The following is a 7,434-nucleotide window of genomic DNA, read 5'->3' on the forward strand; positions in this document are numbered from 1 at the left end:
CCACATCCAACCAAGACGTTGTGTTCCACAGAGCATTTTTGTATCGTCACAGGTAAATGTAACACGGTAAGAAGCGTGATTATTTATTTTTATTATTTTTATGACTTCAAGTGCAAAAATGGCTCCCGACAGTCTTGGATTGGAACTAAGAAAGAAAATTATTGGCGATTACGTAAGTGAAATGTCACAATTAAAAAAAAGTATTTGTGATAAATATCGCGTGAAAAAATGGACCGTATCAAGACTATGTTCCAAATATCGTTCTACGGGGAAGTTGGCAGCAAATAACAAAGGTGGAAGACCGCATTCCACCACTTCTAGAGAGGATTCTATGATCGTCAGTTCCGTCAAGAAGGATCCCTGGATATCATCAGTCGAAATACAAAAGCAATTAGAGCTGCCTGTATCGGACCGAACAATCAGACGACGTGCTGTTGAAGCCGGATTGTTTTCTCGACGCCCTGCAAAGAAACCGCTAATTTCACTAAAAAACAAGAAAAAAAGACTATTGTTTGCTACATCTCCTATTAACTGGAATGTGCAGAAATGGCGAACTGTCCTGTTCAGTGATGAATCGAAGTTCAAAATCATTGAGAGCGATGGCATTTGCCGTGTACGTCGACCGGCCGGAAAACGCCTCGATTTACGTTACTGCCATAAGACCGTGAAGCATGGTGGAGGCAATGTAATGGTCTGGGGGTGTTTTTCTGCTAACGGTCTTGGTCCAATACATCTAAACGATGGAATGATGGACCGTTTCATGTATAAAAATATCCTGAAAGATGTTATGTTACCTCATGCTGAATGGAATATGTCAATAAAATAAAATTTTCAGCAAGACAGCGATCCGAAACACACTGCAAAAGTGTTCAAGCAGTGGTTTCAAGACAACCACCTGTCGGTGATGGATTGGCCGCCTCAGTCTCCGGATCTCAACTCTATCGAGAACCTGTGGGAGATCGTCAACCGCAGAATTAATCGTGAAGGTGTTCGTAATAAGGATCAACTGTTTGAACAAATCCAAAAGGCCTGGGCAGCGATTCCACAAAGTTTCATTGATCACCTGATCGAATCTATGCCTCGAAGATGCAAGGCTGTGATCGACAACAAAGGATTCGCCACGAAATATTGATAGCGAAATACAGCTTGGTCAATATTTTGTCGAGTTGCACTTGTTTTGTCCAGAAGGAAATCAACTTTTTTTAATACTTTTGATTAATTTATTAATTTTCGTGTACAAATAATGAACTTTGTGATGAATAAAACTTGAAGAACTTTGTCTCTAAACAGTTACATAGTTATTTCTCTAAATTGAAAAAATGCAGCACTTTTATATAAAGAAACTAAATTAGCATAATTTGGTTGCACTCGTTTTGTCCGATACTGTATGTGTGTATATATATATATATATATATATATATATATATATATATATATATATATATATATATATATATATATATATATATATATATATATATATATATATATATATATATATATATATATATATACACTGAGGCATATTCGTTTAGACGCATCAATTTTTTTCTCTTTGTTTTAATTTTTTTCTATGAATTGTCAACTGATATGCATGCAAGTTATTATCAAAATAATTGTTGTGTTGTGGGCTAATAAAAATCACACAAAAATTTTTTTTATGTGTCTTTATTAACATGAGAGCATTTTTGATATACAAAAGTACATTTTTTAATTGGAATATATCTACAGACGCAGTCATATTTTTGACATTAAAAGATGGAAATTAGTAATGCGTATGTCCTCCATTACACTGGATCACCTCAAAAATTCTGCCTTTCATTGACTCCACTAGTCGTTGAAGTGTAGTTTGATCCAACTCAGACCATGCTTCAAGGATTTTACACTTTAACTCAGTATCAGTTTTAAATTGGTGTCCGGCTGCTTTAGCGTCATAAACTTTTCTTGATTGCATTCCCCACACGTTCTCAATTGGATTTAAGTCCGGGCTACAAGCTGGCCATTCGAGAACCGGGATGTTGTGGTCTCTAAACCATTTCATAGAATGCCTAGATGTGTGAATTGCAGCATTATCTTGCTGAAATATGGCATTATCGTCCATATTTTCATCCATATAAGTTATGAGAACATCATCCAACATTTCTGTATACTTTATCGAGTTCATTTTAGGTAAACCACAACACAGAGTCAATTTTCCTGAATAAGAAAATCCACCCCAAACCATTAAACTTCCTCCTCCATAATTTCGTTTTGTTTGTGGGTCATTTATTCCTCTTAGATCATGCCAATAACAACTGTAAGAGTCCGGACCATCTAAATTGAACTTTTTTTCATCTGAAAATATTACGTTTTGCCACTCATGAGTCCAATGCATACGGTTTTTAGCAAACTGAAATCTAGCAATTTTATGGTGTTTTTTTAACATTGGTTTTTTCTGTAGTTTCTTCCACTTTACGTTTGGTGTTGTACGTAGAATATGTGCAACATGTTTATTGGTGACAGGCAATAATAATTTATCCTTTATTTGTGTTGCATTCAATTTATTTTTGGTTGCTTCGAAGCGAATTCGATTAATTTGCCGATTTGTTAATACTTTGTTGCCGTTTGTTGCTTTTTTTACACCGTAATTGTCACCTTTTGCAATGTAGTTTCGTACAACATGGTCAGATCTTCCAATTTTTCTTGCTATTTTTCGTATAGAAAGTGCTGGTGAGATTTCTGAGCCACGATATAAATAAATTTGTATTTTTTCAGCACCTGTCAAATACTTTTGTTTAGGCATTTCGTAAAATGCAATAAAAATGATACTGGCAGAGCAAAAGATCAAATTACACTAAAATTTATCAATTTATTTATGTAAAAATGATTAAAAATCAATAATTACCGTTATTAACCTGATTGCGTCTATAGATATATTCCAATTAAAAAATGTGCTTTTGTATATCAAACATACTCTCATGTTATTAAAGACACATAGAAAAAATCATTTAGTGGTTTTTATTAGCCCACAACACAACAATTATTTTGATAATAACTTGCATGCATATCAGTTGACAATACATAGAAAAAAATTAAGATAGAGAGAAAAAAATTGATGCGTCTAAACGAATATGCCTCAGTGTATATATATATATATATATATATATATATATATATATATATATATATATATATATATATATATATATATATATATATATATATATATATATATATATAAAAAAAAAAAAAAATAAGCTTTCATATATATCCTCAAGTATACTCTCTAATTGACTTCGTTGAATTCTGCACATAACCTTGGTCTATTTTTACAGCATTTTCTACCTACGGTTTTGTTAGTAATTGGCTTTAACGAAAGGCAAATATTTAAATCTTTGGTCTTGAAAACGTTTGCGTTGGCCTTGACCTTGTAACTTGTGGCCCTGATCTTGGTCTTGGCCTTGTAACATGTGGCCTTAGCGTTGCTACTTTTGGCTTTGTTAACAACTCTGGTACTAACAAATAAAAAAGAACAAACAGATACCATTTTGATTTTAAAATTCCTCTCAGAGCTTTTAAAAAAAGTAAACTATTACAATTAGATGGGCCAGGTGAGCAAATATTACAACTTAAAATATATTTAATATTATTAGGATAATTATTTAGCGTAATGTTGTTGGTTTCCCAGATGTATTCGATACTGTTATCTAAAGAACAATTTTCATATCTAGAAAAGTTAACAGAATGCAAACGAGGTAAAAAGATTTCTCACTTTGCATGTGCCAGATGCATATTGATAGTAAAATTATATAATAATGTGAAATAATTGTATTATTAGTAAAATTATATATAAAATATTATTTACTTATTGTTGTACTAGGAGTAGTCGGTTTTTGTCGAGTGGGAAGTCTGACCAGAAATCAGTTTTTTCGCTAATGTATATTTCTATCTAACGGAACAAATACGTTGCTGTGGCCTTTCTTTGATCTTAAAAATTTTAGTTTAGAACTAATTTAAATTTTTACAAATGCAATTTGATAAAAAATAAGATATTTATAGACTATAAAATTAATTTAACTTTTTTCTTAGTTTATACATTTTTATTGAATTTTTTTCAAGAATGTTATAGTATCCCCTTTATTAAATGTTTAAGATTTTTTTTCTGCATTATTTTTTAAAAATATTAGTATTATTGCTCATTTTTTAAATTTTATTTAGTGAAAATGTCACGACCACGACTATATGGTTACACCTATTGATATGTTACACACACACACGCACACACACACACACACACACACACACACACACACACACACACACACACACACACACACACACACACCAACTACAAAACATATTTTAGTACCAAATCTAAAAAAAAATTTTAAACAAAAAACTGTACGGAGAAAAAAAATAGATGAAACGAACCAAACACAATACAACACTTTTTTTATTGATATCGCTGTTTTATTTTATTGATATCGCTGTGTGCCAGTTTTCTTTTTAATAAAAATTTGTTTAGACAACAAATTGAGTTTTTATACTTGATAGAAAATGGGGAAATTAAAATGAACTAACAAGTTTTTAACAAAATTGCTTATGTAAACGTACGGCGTATTTTAAGAAAAACAAGAAAACTGGAAACAAGTTAGATATATATAGAAAGTTAAATATATATGAAAAATAATGCAGGCAGTTTTTGGCCATAAAAAAATTATTTTACTGCGAGCGCAGTAAAAATAAACTGAAACCCATTTGAAACCTTTATGAAACCCACAAAAAAAAAAAAAAAAAAAGGCCTTGAATTTTCCAATTTGCTTGTGTTAGCAAATTGGTAAAAATCTAAGTCCTATTTTGCCAAATGAACCTATCTTAAAAAATGGTCCCAATTTACAGACTGGTTCTTTGAATGGGAGTATATCACATTCCTGCTCTCCTCCCACTCATACTTTTCGCGCCGGCCTTGGCTACATCTAGCTATTAATATTCATTTTGAAGAGCGTATTTAAAAGGAATAGAAGATTTTGAGAATTTGTTTTGTCCTAATTTTAAAAGCTTTAATTTTTTTTCGGTGCTATTTTTAAAATTTCGATCGTATAAATATATTTCGATACAAATTATACACTGCATCAATATAGTCATTTTAAGTTAAATGGTAATGGAAAAATATTTGGCAAACTAATAAACTATTTCAACCTGACAAGGAAACAACTGAAAACGAATTAAAAACCGCATCTTCTTGGAATATTTTGGTAATTTTCATCTGAAACACCCAATAAAAGGGTGTTTATTATATGGTGCATATAAGGAGTATACACTAGTATAGTGTTAATACAAATAATATTGACATAAGACATTGTAATACACATAGTGTATACAATGATTTATGTCACATTTATGTGAACTTATAATGAACAATCGTTTATGTCACATTTATATTTTTCATGTTTAATATATGTATGTACATATGCGTTTCAACATGGATTCTTTAATAAAAAAAACATCAATATTTGAGTTTATTTTCAAAGTTTATAATTTTTTCTGAATTTAAATGTAAACCATTTGATCATAAATTTAGATTAGTTTAAATATGGAAAAGGATTTAATTAAAATTATTTTATTAGATAGATTTCAGAAAACTATTTGAAAATCAAAAAGTTTAGTTTAATTGAATTTGACAAGAGCTATATGTCATTTAGAACATCAAAAAGTGACATTCTTCTGTTGCCTAAATAAGGACAGAAAATGTACATTACTTGAAGAAAAGCCATAACTGATAAAGTTGGTGACAGTTTGTGGATCATGGTTTTAATATAGAAACGAGTTCTCGCCCATCTGGCGTTTGTGGCACTTGTGTTTAAAGTTTGTATTTAAAGAAGGCAAGTATATTTAATAAGGTTTTATAAATTTGTAATATGCACTTTTAAACTTGACATAAAATTACTTAGAAGTTTGTAATTTTAAAAACTTTATAGAAAGATTTGAGTAAATCAGTGAAAGAGTTCTGGAAAAAAAGTACATTTGTTTTACAAAAACTGAGAAGAATAGTTGTTGCAGATAGATCATTGTGTGAATGTCCGGTTTGCAGGATTGGACGAGATACAAGAAGCCATAAAAAATTAAACCTATCAGAATTTCTAAATGAAACGTCAACTGAATAAAGTAAATCTGTAGACCTTGATGAATTATTTTGCTTGTATTTTCATCAAAATATGGGTAAGGGCATCAGATATCCATGTAGACAGAGGGATAAAATTCGAAATCTACAGTATCTCATACAATCCAAAGGTTCAAAGATTTCCTAGAGAGTTGTATCTTCTGTATTGAAGGAATTTGCAGCAAAAAAGGGAAGCAAAACACTAAATCTTGCAACAAGTAAGTTTCGTTTTAAACTTGATATGTAAATTTTTAAATTTAATTGTTATAATCAAATTTATTTTCTGAATAGGTGGTATTTCAATGAAAGTAAATTTGTATCCAAAACAGGCACCACTGAGGGAAATTTCTACCAACACGTTATTCAACATAAAAAGAAAAATAGATCTTCTAATGACTGCTATAGATTGTATAATGACCGAGATTAGGAAAGACTTAGGGCGCAAAGGCATTGAGTCGAATGCATCTAAGATCATTAAAGACAAGTCCTTCTTTCTTGAAAAGTATTATCACAATCAGACTATTGAATTTCAGTGCAGTTATAAGGTAGCTACTACATATTTTAAACATTGCTTCAAGTATTATGAATGTCCTCTCTTATAATATCTTCTGAAAAATCTTTAGGTTGCTAAAAAAAAGGCTATTGAAGTAATTTTAAAAGATGTCGTGTATGTTCCTGAACCATGGAAACAAGTAGAAGAAATATGCAATCAAATCTGAAACCAATTTAGTTGCATCATTTGGGTGGGAATCGATGGTGATCAAGGGTCTTTAAAAATTGTAATGAACATTTTTGATCCAGAGTCTTCAGCAGACTATAAAAACTTTAAGCTCACTGGCGTCAATAAAGTACAAATTTTGGTCATTGCATGAAGCGTTCAAGAGAGCAATTACAACTTAGGAAGATTAATTAAGATGACAAAATTTATTGAACTGAAATTTTATGTGGCAGCAGATCTCAAGTTAATCAACAGTATGTTGGGTCTTTCAGTAAGTTATTTTATTAGAAACCAAAATAACTAGTTTATGCATAAGCATTTTAAATTTAAATTCGTTAAAGATAATATTGAATTTTTATTGTTAGGGGCATGGCGGAAAGTTTTGAAAAGTTTTTTTTAAATCGAAAATTCAACTTTTGCAAAAGTGAACCATAAAAAATACGCAATTCGCGTCTTTTTGTATTAAATAACATTGGTGCGAGGAACATTGTTTTTTTTATTTCAATAATAGCTAATGGAGCAAAATTGCAAACCAAAAATTGCAATATCTCAGAAAAATAAAAATAATTATCAACCG

This window comes from Hydra vulgaris, chromosome 01, assembly GCF_038396675.1.
Source record: "Hydra vulgaris chromosome 01, alternate assembly HydraT2T_AEP".
NCBI classification, from domain to species: Eukaryota; Metazoa; Cnidaria; class Hydrozoa; order Anthoathecata; family Hydridae; genus Hydra; species Hydra vulgaris.